The 12,437-nt window shown below is 36.9% G+C and overlaps 1 protein-coding gene across 6 annotated transcripts in view; it reads right to left on the reverse strand.

The window, feature by feature from the left end:
* The window catches only part of LOC148943282 (uncharacterized), a 94,923-nt gene that overhangs the window by 22,688 nt on the left and 59,798 nt on the right, over window positions 1-12,437 (reverse strand). Inside the window, exon 1 of one of the 6 annotated variants that reach the window (XM_089101380.1) lies at window positions 8,758-8,820. The exons of 3 other annotated variants lie outside the window; for them this stretch is intronic. The gene's annotated coding sequence lies outside the window, so the exon portion shown is untranslated. Of the gene's footprint in view, window positions 1-4,523; window positions 4,600-8,553; window positions 8,605-8,757; window positions 8,821-12,437 lie in introns of those variants that run through there. 2 more of the 6 variants (XM_089101377.1, XM_089101379.1) reach the window with 2 other exon arrangements.

Here is a 12,437-nt window from a genome sequence, read left to right on the forward strand (position 1 = left end):
AACTTTAGCGTAAAGAGCGAAGCGTTGAGGAGGGGACAGCCCCTTTCATATACGAAATAATTTCTGTTCGTTTTAAGTTTTAATCTCGCTCCTTACTTTCAGTTTAAAAAACTTGTTTTTCTTATTTAATCCTAATAAGAGTAAAACTGAAACTCTATATCTTCTAACTAATATTTTGCCTGTTTCACAGATATTCACCCTTAATTCTTTTTTATTTAAGGTAAAATATGACCGGTCGGAACTACCTCTGTACTTTCGTTCGAATATTTTTTTCCCTGTGCAACATGCCCATGCTTATGAAACCCGGCATAAATGGAACATCCAGCACATAAAATTAAGCATAGAGAGATCATGGTTCTCGCCATTATTTTCAATCACGGGTTCATGGTGTCTTCATCTACCATTTATTGATTGCAGCAAATCTCTTCCAAATATAAAAAAGCATCTTCATTCTATCCTTATAAATAAATTTAAGAATTAATAATATATTAAAAAACTGGGTACATTTGATAATATTGTTTTGTGGGATGTTTTGCCTTGTGAGATGCTGGTCGTTGGTTACCCCTGTTTACCCGTTTTGTTTTTTTTTATTGGTGTTTTCGGTGGATCTTCGCCCGGTGTCGGTAGGTTTGTGGGGTGGGTGCCCGTCTATTGGTGAGTCATGGAATAACTCTTATTTATTTGTTTGTTGTCAAATAGGTTTATTCCGATTAATGTACCGGGTTTGTGTCAGTCGACCTTGTGTCTCCGGCGTTTACCCTTTATTTATGTCTATTTTGTACAGATATTTAAAAATTAACCTTGAACCTTATCGTTTTTTAAATTTTCTCGGTTCCAATTTGGCTTATCAAACTATTTATTATGTTTAAAAGGACAATCATAAGAAACTAAAACAGGCGAATCTATTTCATAAGTTAAAGGCACATGATCATCACCAATTTTATCATCCAAAACAATGACAGGAGGATTCACGAGTTACCCATTTGAAGCGATTATATGATCAAGGCACGATTACGGTTACGAATGTAGGTAAAATGTTTTCAGTAATTGACTAGCCGAAAGTCACTTGGCAAATCATGGAAGAACAGGTCACTTTTTACAGATCAGGAAGGAACATTAGCTTTAACCAGCCACTGTTCAGTTCAATCCTGGATTAGTCACTCTTAGCACTATTGTCCTGAGTCGCAGGCAAACACCTATGAAAGAAGATAGGGATAAACAGTTCTTGCATTTGCTTGGGATATCGACATTAATGTGGGTCACATTACCCAACTTTATTTCCAGTAAGTTATGATCAGAAGATATAAGGTGAGACTTCTGAGAAGAGCAATCAAAAGCTTCAAGGCCCCCAGGGGGTTGCCTGGGAGTTTTATTTAGCTTCACGTGTAAACGTGTGATGAGTGGGTGAAAGCCTAAGAGTATTTTTATTGGCTTTAATTAGAAAATGGTCCTGTACAAAAAATATATCATAATCAAGAAGCTCATCAATCAGAAGATCTTTGTTTTGGGTTATGTTAATATTAAGTGAACAAAGCGCAATCTGCTATCACCAACAGTAATTTCTTATCTATGTTCAGATTTTTTTTTTTAACACCCGGCATCTGAGACTATAAGAAACATGGTCACCTCCATAATTATTACAATTTGGGCTTGTAGTACATGAGCTATCATGTGACTTAGAATGTCCAGTCGCGCACCTTGAGTACTTTTGGTTGGTCGACGAGAATGGGTATTACCGACAACGTGGTTTCGTGATTCGCAGCGGTAACATTTAGGAGGTATTTTCTAGTAGGGTTTATTTCTAAAAAACCCGTATTCTAAACAAAATCCATCGTTTACAGTTTTATTCAAGGCACCTTGATAAAAGAAATTGAGGTGGAATAAATCCAAAACCTTCGGTTTTAATTGCTTTAACAAGAGAATCTTATTAATGGGCTCTGATTTTAGCACACCTGTAGGAATGTCATTCACAATAGTGATCACTATTTTCAATTAAGGAAAGGAGTGAACACATTTTGCTGACTAGTAGTAGCGGTGGTAAAATCGGAGACAGTCTTAAGGTGCGTTTGCAGCCACTCTCTTGGGCTCAGTTTCCGCAAGGTAGAACAACTCAAAGATTTGTTTCTTTTCTTCGAAAACATGTGCGAGCGTAAAAATCTCATGACACATTTAACTTCATAATGTCTCAAGGCAATTCTTTTTCGATACTATTTTGGACAAAGTTCAGAACGGGGCTGTAAACGATTGTCCTGGTGATTCACGTCATCTAAAAGCACTCCAGAGCAAAAAATAGGTAGCGCTGCTTAACAGAAATGCGCTGGCCAAATTTATGATTATAACAAACTTCACCTTTTCTTCCTTCTAACCCCTTCAGTTTCAGATTTCAGTAACTAAAATTTTCAAGTGTCAAGAACGTCACATTTTTCAAAACTTCAGACTTTTTACGCCAAGTGTAGACCATAAACACTTCTCAATTCATGATTTTGACAAGTTTTACGGTTTCTTACTTCTAATCCTCTGAATATCAGAATTAAACCTTTCAAACGTGAAGAATATCACCTTTTCCAAAATTTCAAAGTTCTTACGTGTAGTTAAGACAATAAAACACTTCCCAATTCATGATTTAATAAATTTTGCATTTTCTTCCTTCTACCCCTTTGAATTTCATATTTATATAGCTACACCTTTCAAATGTTAAAAAGTTCACGTTCTCCCTTATGATTTAGAATATTTGATTCTAATTTTTAAGTTCTAATCAGCATCTCTTGGTTTATTTCACTACCCCTCAACACTCCCTGGGAATATCAATTGAAAGCAATAGGCAATTCCTGGGGTACCGCAGACAAGCCGTACTGAAAACCGGGATATGCGTTGTATCTTCTCATTGAGGTTAAAGTCACTGTTAATATTTTTTGAAAGTTTCCTATAACTATTCCTGATAAATTACACACACTATCTAACCAAAAATAAGATATTGTTCATACGCACTTTTGACAACAGGACTGCACATATTTGTTTCTTGATAAACTTCAACACCCACTAAACTATGAAAGTTTCATCTTAATGCCAGACATATGTTTTTTACAACCATAATGCACATGGTGTCTTTTGATTTGGTTCAAGAGTCAATCCCATTTCCTGATATTTTCAATTTGCTAATATTAGTCTCCCTTAGATATTGCAGCTACGTCCATTAATCACTGGGATGGGCATAATATCTTATGTTCATTATCCCCCGAAACAATCTCTGAATATTTCAACTTGATATCCTTCCCTGGCTGCTCGTGTAATATTGAAGATATACCGTTTTGACAGCCTGGATGCATAAAATGTCTAATTGATTTTGTTTAAAATTCCCCTTTTGTGTTCTTTGCGAGTTTTAACTTAACACTCGTAGCCGTTTCTATTACTCATATAGGTTCACTCAGATAAGCTCTTTTGACAACTTGGATGCACCTAGAGTATTTATATTTAGTGCCATATCCCTCTCAAAATTCAATGAAATTTACAATTTAATAACCTCAGCCATTCGTAAGGAACTGTACTTAAGACCTTTTGACAATTGAATGTACCATGCGATTTTGACAAGCAGGATGCCTTTAAACTCTATTGATTTAGTTCAATTATTTTTGTTGTAATAGTGAGAATAGTAGTAATATTTACAGTCAAAATCAATATTGGAGTGGCAGCAACAGTACTAGTAGAATTATTCACAGTTGGAAGAAGTAGCAGTCGCGGTCTAAAGTAGTCGCACTCGTAGTGGCAAGTTGCTGTTGCAAGTAGCCGCAGTTGTAGGTAAACCAAGTCGCTAGTAGCCACAGTAGCAATCAAATTGCACCCATATTCGCAGTCACAAACAGCTGTATTCGTAAGTTGTTGGGATTACAAATAGTCTTAATCACAAGTATTCGTAAGCTTAAGCACTCGCAGTCATATCTAGTCTTAGTTGAAAGTTATCACGGTGGCAAGTTGTGGCAGTTGCAAATAGTACTAGTCACCATCCGTTATGCTCAAAGTCGCAATGGCAAGCAGCCTTAGTAACACTCAAACGCAATAGCATTGACTAGTATCCAGAGTCACAAGTGATTAGCGTCAAAAATACTCAAAATTGCAAATAGTCGCATCAGCTGATAGGCATAGTCACCGTGGTAATTCATAAATATTCACACTTGCATGTAGTCTCAAATAGTCATATTCGCAAATGTAAATAGTCACAGTCACAAGTAGATGGAGTTTGAAAGTAGTAGTTGCCATAATGGTCCAGAAAGTGTAAACTTATTACCGCTCCTAAGACATTGTAGATTTACAATTTTGATAACCCGAATTTACATATTGAACATAGTCCCGGTTTCAAGGAAAGGTAGTTGAAGTCACAAGTCATTACACTTGAAAGTAGTCTAAAGTTGTCATACCTGCAGTCACAGTTAGTCACCATTGGAGCCACTGTAGTAGTAGCAATAGTGCTCCTGAAAGCAAAAAATTAATTAAAGGGCCCTTTTCCTTCCAAGGACTTTTCAACTTACCCTGAAAATTTCAACTTAATACCTTCAGCCGTTCTCGAAATGCTGCTGATGTGCCTTTCTGACAATCAGCATGTACATGGGGTTTTTATTTTGCTCAACATCCCCTGCAACGTTCCCTGAAAGTAGTCACAGTTTGATATAGTAGCAGTTTCAATCAGTCGTAGTTAGAAATCATCACAGTCAGAAGTAGTCATAGTAGCCTTCACAGCTAGTTGCACTTGTAGCCACAAAAGCAATAGAAGTATTAGAAGTGGCCTTTTAAGTTTCAAGGTAACACCCTCAGCCGTTCCTTAGGTAGTGCAGATACGTATTCTTGATAACTTAGGTTCATATAGTTTCTTTGATTTAGCTTAACACACCCGTCAATATTCCCCAAAATTCACCCCAGGGTCCTTAGCCTTTCCGGACACATCCAGGTTAAGGCATTCACCCATTTCCCCTTCGATAAATTTTGCCTATAAAAAGTGGACAAATGGCATAATTTATCTTTCTTGCCCCAGAGGCTGTGGAGGCATGCTATCAACAGAGCTATAATTGTTAGACCTTTCGAGTATTTCCATAAAATAAATTTTCAGTAGTTTTATCAGTATTAAGAGGGGGATCTGATAGAGAAGAAAGAGAGGTGAGGTGGTTGCCTTCCATTTTTTTTTTTCAAAATATCTCTAAAATTTCAGCTTTATACCCTTAGACGTTTCTTGTATTAATTAAAAAAACTTATTCCACAAAATATTTTTTTTTTTAAGTAAAGAACTCCATTAAACCAAAAATGAACAAAACAGAATCAAATAATCTACCAAACATACAACTACCACAAATCAGTATAAATAAATAAATGAAACCCAAAACAAACATAAATTATAATAAATAAGATAGTCAAACTCAAAACGAGCAGAAATTAATATGAGTAGGGTTCTAAGCCCCTCTGCCTTCTAAAAAGCCAGAATATAATTTGTACTTTACTGAAAAAATTCAAATGAATTAACTGGAAAAAAATGTGCATTGTCAGTTTAATATATATATGCTGTTATTTATTCCTTAAAATCTTAATTAATTTTTTATTTCTTAAAGTTATAAAAATGAAAATATTTAAAAGAATATTTTTCAGTAAAGTACAAATTATATTCTGGCTTTAAGAAAGCACAGGGGTTTAGAACCCTACTCAAAACCTTTGTATAGAAACCTTATATGCCCCCAGGGCATAACTTACAACCTTTGCCCTGAATACTATAAGGGGGTTATCATCCTCAAAGACCTAATTTCCAGAATTTTCAACTACGTTGAACAAAATGGTTATCTCAAAATACTGATTGGATGTGTTTGGGGAAGTGGTGGGCGTGAGAGGGGGGGTTAATTGCCCTCCAATCACTTTCAACTATTAAAAAGGACACTAACCTTTTCAATTTCCAATCGAATGAGCCCTTTCTGAAGTTTCTACGACAACATTTTCTATAAAAACATTATGTGTTCCCCGGGCATAACTTATACCTCTTGCCCTGAGGGCTTTGGAGAGGGGGGGGGAGTTGTCATCCTCAAAGACCTAATTTCCAGAACTTTCAACTACGTTGAACAAAATGGCTATCTAAAAATTTTGATTGGATATGTTTGGGGAAATTGTGGATGGAGAGGGGGGTTAGTTGCCCTCCAACCACTTACGACTATTAAAAAGGGCACTAGCCGTTTGAAATTTCAATCCACTGATCCCTTTTTGAAGTTTCTACGACACAACTTTCTATAAAAAACCTTATATATCCCTAGGGCATAACTTAAAACCCTTGCCCTGAGGGCTCTGGGGAGTGTCCTCCTCAAAGAAATAATTTCCAGATCTTTCAACTAAGTTGAACAAAATGGCTATCTCAAAATTTTGATTTGATGTGCTTGGGTTATATAATGCCGTTCCGCTCTTTTACAAGCTTCACGCAAGCAATGCTTTGATTTTATAAACCCCTTATGTACCTAGTATCTTTTGGTTTAGTTTCAAACCCTCATCATCATTCCCATAAGTTTCACCTTGCAACCCTTTGTTTTTTCAAAGACAACCAGAATCAAACCTTCTGTCTTTTCCTAATGCCGTTAAAACAATTGCTACAAGAGTATAGACAACTTAGATTTGACTTGCAGCATAGCATAGTATTTTTCATTTTTTTTTCTTCAAATTTTTCAAAATAATGGTTGCTTTTATTTTTCTTCAGCAGGTTTGATAACAAATATGAAAAGTAAGAAAAGGGAGTTTAAAAAGATCCTGCATGTAAAAAATCCAAAGCACATAATTTACAATCCTTACCCCGAGGACTGTGTGTAGCGACCCCGGAGGCATATTTATTACACCTTATGACTATTTTGAACAAAATCGCTTTTCTAATTTTTGATCAGTTTTGAGGGGAGGGATATCTAAAAAAGGGCAGGTGGTTATTTGCCCTCGAATCACTCTTCAACATCCCTTTCAAAATACCTTGAAAGTTTTAACTTGATAACCTTAGCCGTTCCTTGGATATTGCTGACACGTCGCTTTGACAACCAGCATGCACACAGTGTGCTTTGATAGTGTTAGGCAACCCTCTCAAAAGCTGCGGAGGATTATTTCATCTGAAAGCGCGTGGTTGTTTTACCTTTAGACTAATTAGGAGAAGATGGTTATTTCTAAGGACCGCTTAAAAGGCCATGCGATGGAGGCTGGAAATCCTCCAACTATTTTCTAACTTCACGTTCAAAATATCCGAAAAGTTCAAATTAACACCCCCAGTCGTTTTTATGATATTGCCAACCCTACCGTAACAGAGAAGGGGTATATGAATTCAAAAGCTGATATACGTTAGAGCAAAAGGTAGATATGGTATAAGCTTGATTGTTACGGTATATTACATTATGAACAACTAACTTCGTAGCTCGGTGAATGTTAAGAACAATGAACTGTCTGTACTGCTCACAAACTTTTATCTATACTATAATGTGTGCTGTATCCACGCTTTAAGCTCATACAGATGTCCTTATCTCCTTAAGTTAGTGTGATCAATATCTGCAACAACTAATGGTTTGTAAAATGGTCGCTGATTTAGCCTTGACCTTCAAGAAAAGAGTTAGCAATCTGTAAAAAATCTTCAGTGATTACTTTGTGGTTGTGGGCCCAATCCACCTGGACCCTTTGGTAGAGTCACTAAACACTGAGTACCACTGATTACAGAAGGATCTAGAATCCAAAGCTACTTCGTTGTGACATTCACGCCGCGATTGTAAGATGTAGTGCTCCTTTGTGCGTAAAGGTTAGACTTGTCCTCACTAGCTCAACTAATTTACTTTTTTTTTAGAAGCATTGAAGTGTCATTTCGAAAAAGAATGCGAGGAGGTTACTTTTTTAATTGTTTGGACTATCTGTATTGGCTTTTGTCTGTCTACAATTAGCCATGTCTTGATGCAACCTATTCAACCTATTGCAAAATAATTGATAAGTTTAATTCATTACAGGCAATGTAACGGTCTTATGTCAATTTTAAATTCTTGGCTAGCATGCCTGAGACTCTAGGCAGACAAAACTTACCTGACAAGTATGTGTCCAATAAGAGAGTCATGCATACTCCTGCCATTTACCCGTGCCCCAGCCATTTAAACATTTGCCTCTCAAATACTTGGACTATCTGTCTTGGCTTTTCTCTGTCTACAATTAGCCATGTCTTGATGCAACCTATTCAACCTACTGCAAAATACTTGATAACTTTAATTCAAAATCAACGGCTTGTTTAATTAAACGAAAAATAATGACAGAAAACCTGGTCATTTTATAAATTGACCGTTTCTATTTTATTAAGGAGGAGGCGCTTCTTTCCATACAAATGATGGTTTCCACTTGTTTTTAGCTTTAACTGCTTCGATTTGAAGAAAATTCTGTTCCTTTTGGCGCCATATTCTTAATTTTTAATTATATCGTACGCTTGATTATACATGTACGAGAGAATATATTCTCTTTAAGCCTTCCTCTTTACCCAATTATTGAGATTCAGAGCTGTGTTCAGGTATATAAATGAGCAAACGAACTTACCAAAAGTATAATGATAATAGTCCTCGCTTTGTTTCTAAAACAGCACCCAACCAATTCGACTTTAGTTCTAAATTTTTTTTTTATAGAATTTACAATATTTATCAGCAATAATTGATATTTATTTAGTATCGCGTCACTTCAAAGGGTCAACTGATAAGGAGAAACAACTGCGCAACAAAATTGAATAATTCGATGCAAACTTACGACTTTCTTTAAGCTCCATTTTCAGGCAACCCACATCCTACACGGAGTTTGACATGGTTTGTCCAGGTTATAGTTTTGAGTGCCGTGTTCGACACGGGTTTGGGTCTTCTTAGAACCCATGTTCAACCATGCTCCTCAAGCGCGTTACAGTTTTGGAGAATCCGTGTCCAACACGTTTGAAACTCGTAAGATGAAAATGCTTTAAAGTTTGATTGGGATAAACACGGAGAACCTGAAAACGAATTTTTGCCCAACCCGCTAAAAAACACGCTTCAAACCCGGTGCCTGAAAACACAACTTTATATATTTTGCAATGTTTATCTAGACATTAACTCATGATTGTTTAGTAATATATAAATTTTGAATTTTCTACTATCCTTCAAAACCAAACGAGACTTATTTAAATATTGATTCATAAAGATTTAAATATTTGTGTTTACCCAGTTACTTCCAGTGTCCCTATTACCAAAAGAGAAATCTTGCGCGACCTTAGGGCGTACCTTTCACGAGTTTTTCTAACCAGCACCGTTGCTGCAAACTGCCTTGCAGGGCGACCTTGAGGATTGGTCTCCCTCAAGATAATTATAGGCTAATAAATAACACAGCATATACAGGAGGTTCTGATAGATGGATAAAGCTATTGTGGTTTCTTGGGGCTAAAATTCTCGTCTATTGTGACGAAGATGGGACCTGAATTACACAAAAGCTCCATTCATATTGAATGTCTCAGGAACTTTTTGCTCTCTGGTTGTAAGCCGGTAATAACAGACTATGATTTGTTACTAATAACAGACTATGATTTGTTTGCTTTACGGCTAAAACGTGCAAGGTGGGAGGCATAGAAGTATACGCCCCTCTTCCCTCCTGAACACCTCTCTATGAGGTGGGATAACCCAGAATCGGAGTTATGTTTTTCTCAGGGGAAGGGAAGAAAGCAAATGTAGACTTTGCCACCCCTGTCGCACCATCAATACTGCAAATACTACAATTCAAGTTTGTTTTGGCACCACCTTGGGCATTTCCCTCTTCAATATCCAGCCCCGGGCTTTATTACTTTTTACTAAAAAGGCTTCTTATTAAAATTAAATGGCCCTTGTGTTTCCGGACTCGTTTTTAAAGAGCTGGGACAAAAAGTCAAACTTTAGCTTAAAGAGTTAGGTATTGAGGAGGGGCAGCCCCCCTCAAGTATGGAATAAATTTCGGTAGTTTTAAGGTTAAACGTTGTTCCTTACTTTCAATTGAAAAAGTTTGTTTTTCTTATTTAATTTCTGATCATTTTTCGAATAATTCTGGGACATGTCTTTTTCTCCATGAAAAATACTCTTTCACAAAAATTTTCCACGGAAAATTCTCCCCCACGAAAATATATTCCATAAAAAATTACTCCTGCGTAAAATCCACCTTGAAAATTTGTTCTATGATAATCTATTCTTGCTGAAAATTCCCCCAGAAAATTTCCTGCGGGCAATTCCACCAGAAAAACTATTCTTCTTTTCAGAGTAAATTCTCAAATAATGCTGGAAATTCCCTCTATGGACACATTTCCCTGGAAACCCCCTCCAAATGTGAAGTTTCTTCCGCAAAAAAATATAATTGAGAATTTGCTCCCTCTCCATATACGAGAAAGGGGGATTACAGAAGAAACTGTTCTCTGGAGAAAACCAGTCTAGCATTTGAAGCAAGTCATATTTACTGTTCTCTTTCCTTTAATTCAGAGCACAGCTTAATATAAAACGCAAAACAATCTTCTTTGTTGCAGCTGCAGCTTGCAGCTGTTGCAGCTTGTGTTGAAGTTTCCGACAGTCATTCTAATCAATTGTGAAGTTCAAACTTGGCTCTAAATTTTAACTTCGTCGTTTATTTTGTATCTTTGACGTTAAGTGACGCCAACCTGACGTAAAAGAAACGTCAATGTATCGGCTCCGTAACTTTTAACTTTATTGGGTTTGAGAAATCCATTTCGAAGGCTTGACGTTTGGCCAAAAGCTCATCTTTGATAGGATTTATTGCCAGTTCGGAGTGTCACCAAAACTTTTCAAGTTTGTGAACTTTTATTTCTACGGCCTGTAATACAAGATTCAAGTCGTTTAGAATAGGCAGAGCGTAATTAAGAAAAAAATTAATGGAACTTCATCTCAGGATTGGTCAAAGCTGTATAAAAATTCACTGCTGTTTGATATCGGCGTGGTGATAATGACGTCAGAGCAGTCCCTTGTTCCACCAGCCTCGAGGAGACGGCGTCAAACACTATCCAGCGATTTGCACACAGATACAGCGGTGCATGATCAGCTACTTCACAGAACTTCTCAAATTCCTTCTAGTGACAGAGCCCTTTGGACCCAGAGGCCATCACAGCTTGCCACCAGAGCCCACCACAGCTTGCCACCAGAGGCCAACACAGCTGCGCACGCTGCTCCCACCCCATCTATTCAAAATTCACTCCTTACCTTCACCGAGGAAATTCCAGTTTCTTTTAAAATCTTTCTTATGGTGTCTCCCCGCCCCAATGGGGGACGACCTGTTTTCATTTGGCCCTAAATGGTTAGCCGAAAAGGTAGGTCTTTGGCAATTTGTTATCCTTCATCCGCCGAAACCTGTCCAAGGTATCTTAACCTTTCTCGCCAAATGACCAAAAAGCCTATTTTATGAAAATCTAGGAATTCTCTGGTATTTTTAACAAAAAAAGGAAGATTTTTGAGGCCAACACAGCTGCGCACGCAACTTCTACCCTATCTATTCAAAAATTCACTCTTTACCTTCTCCGAGGAAATTTCAATTTCTTTTAAATTCTTTCTTATGGTGTCTCCCCGCCCCGATGGGGGACGACCTGTTTTCATTTGGCCCTAAATGGTTAGTCGAAAAGGTAGGTCTTTGGCTATCTGTTATCCTTCATCAGCAGAACGTGTCCTAGCCATCTTAACCTTTCTCAGCTCATTCTATACGAATTCAGCAACTCATATAATTTAACATTTTCTTCCTGATTACTTCACAAGCCTGATTAATCTGTAAGCCCCGCTAAGTCAACAACAAGCAGAGGAGAGGACACGGTTTTAGAATCTTGCGAGTTACAAATCAACCTGAAGGATTTTTAAAATATAAACTAAAATTGATACAAAGCATGCAAGCGCCCTAGTTGTGCCTGGAACAAACTGACCTCTAACGGGGACAAGGGGAGGCAACCCGTAAAATTCAAGTTGCCAACTTAAGTAAAAAGTGGTTTCTAGGTCAGAACTAAACTTGGTATAAAATAAAAGATTAAAAAATAAACACTTCGAAAAAGTTTTGAAACAGCTAAAACTTTCTGAATTTACACGGTGATTAAACTAAATAAACAACAACATAATTTAGTAAAAAAACGACTAAAAAAGGCTCAACATTTTGTAGGATAAACCTTAAATAATTGTAAGGTAAAAAGGTGGGATGAAGGAGATTCACGTATATAATAGATCAACTTTATGCATGAAAAATAGTTCTTCCAATGTCATTGACACAGTAGAATCATTCCCTATTTCAACCATTTTACAAAGCCGGAACGAGATGCAAGTGCTCCAGAGAATGTTAAAACATAAGCGACATTAAATTTTTTCATGGGTAGACAAGTCAGATCTCTCTTGAACGCGAAGCTTGGCTTCACCTTTGTAACACTATCTTTTAAAGAATCTAATTTTAAATTAGTTTAT

This window comes from Artemia sp. Qi Xiang Cuo, chromosome 15 (assembly GCF_049724085.1).
Source record: "Artemia sp. Qi Xiang Cuo chromosome 15, ASM4972408v1, whole genome shotgun sequence".
NCBI lineage: Eukaryota > Metazoa > Arthropoda > Branchiopoda > Anostraca > Artemiidae > Artemia > Artemia sp. Qi Xiang Cuo.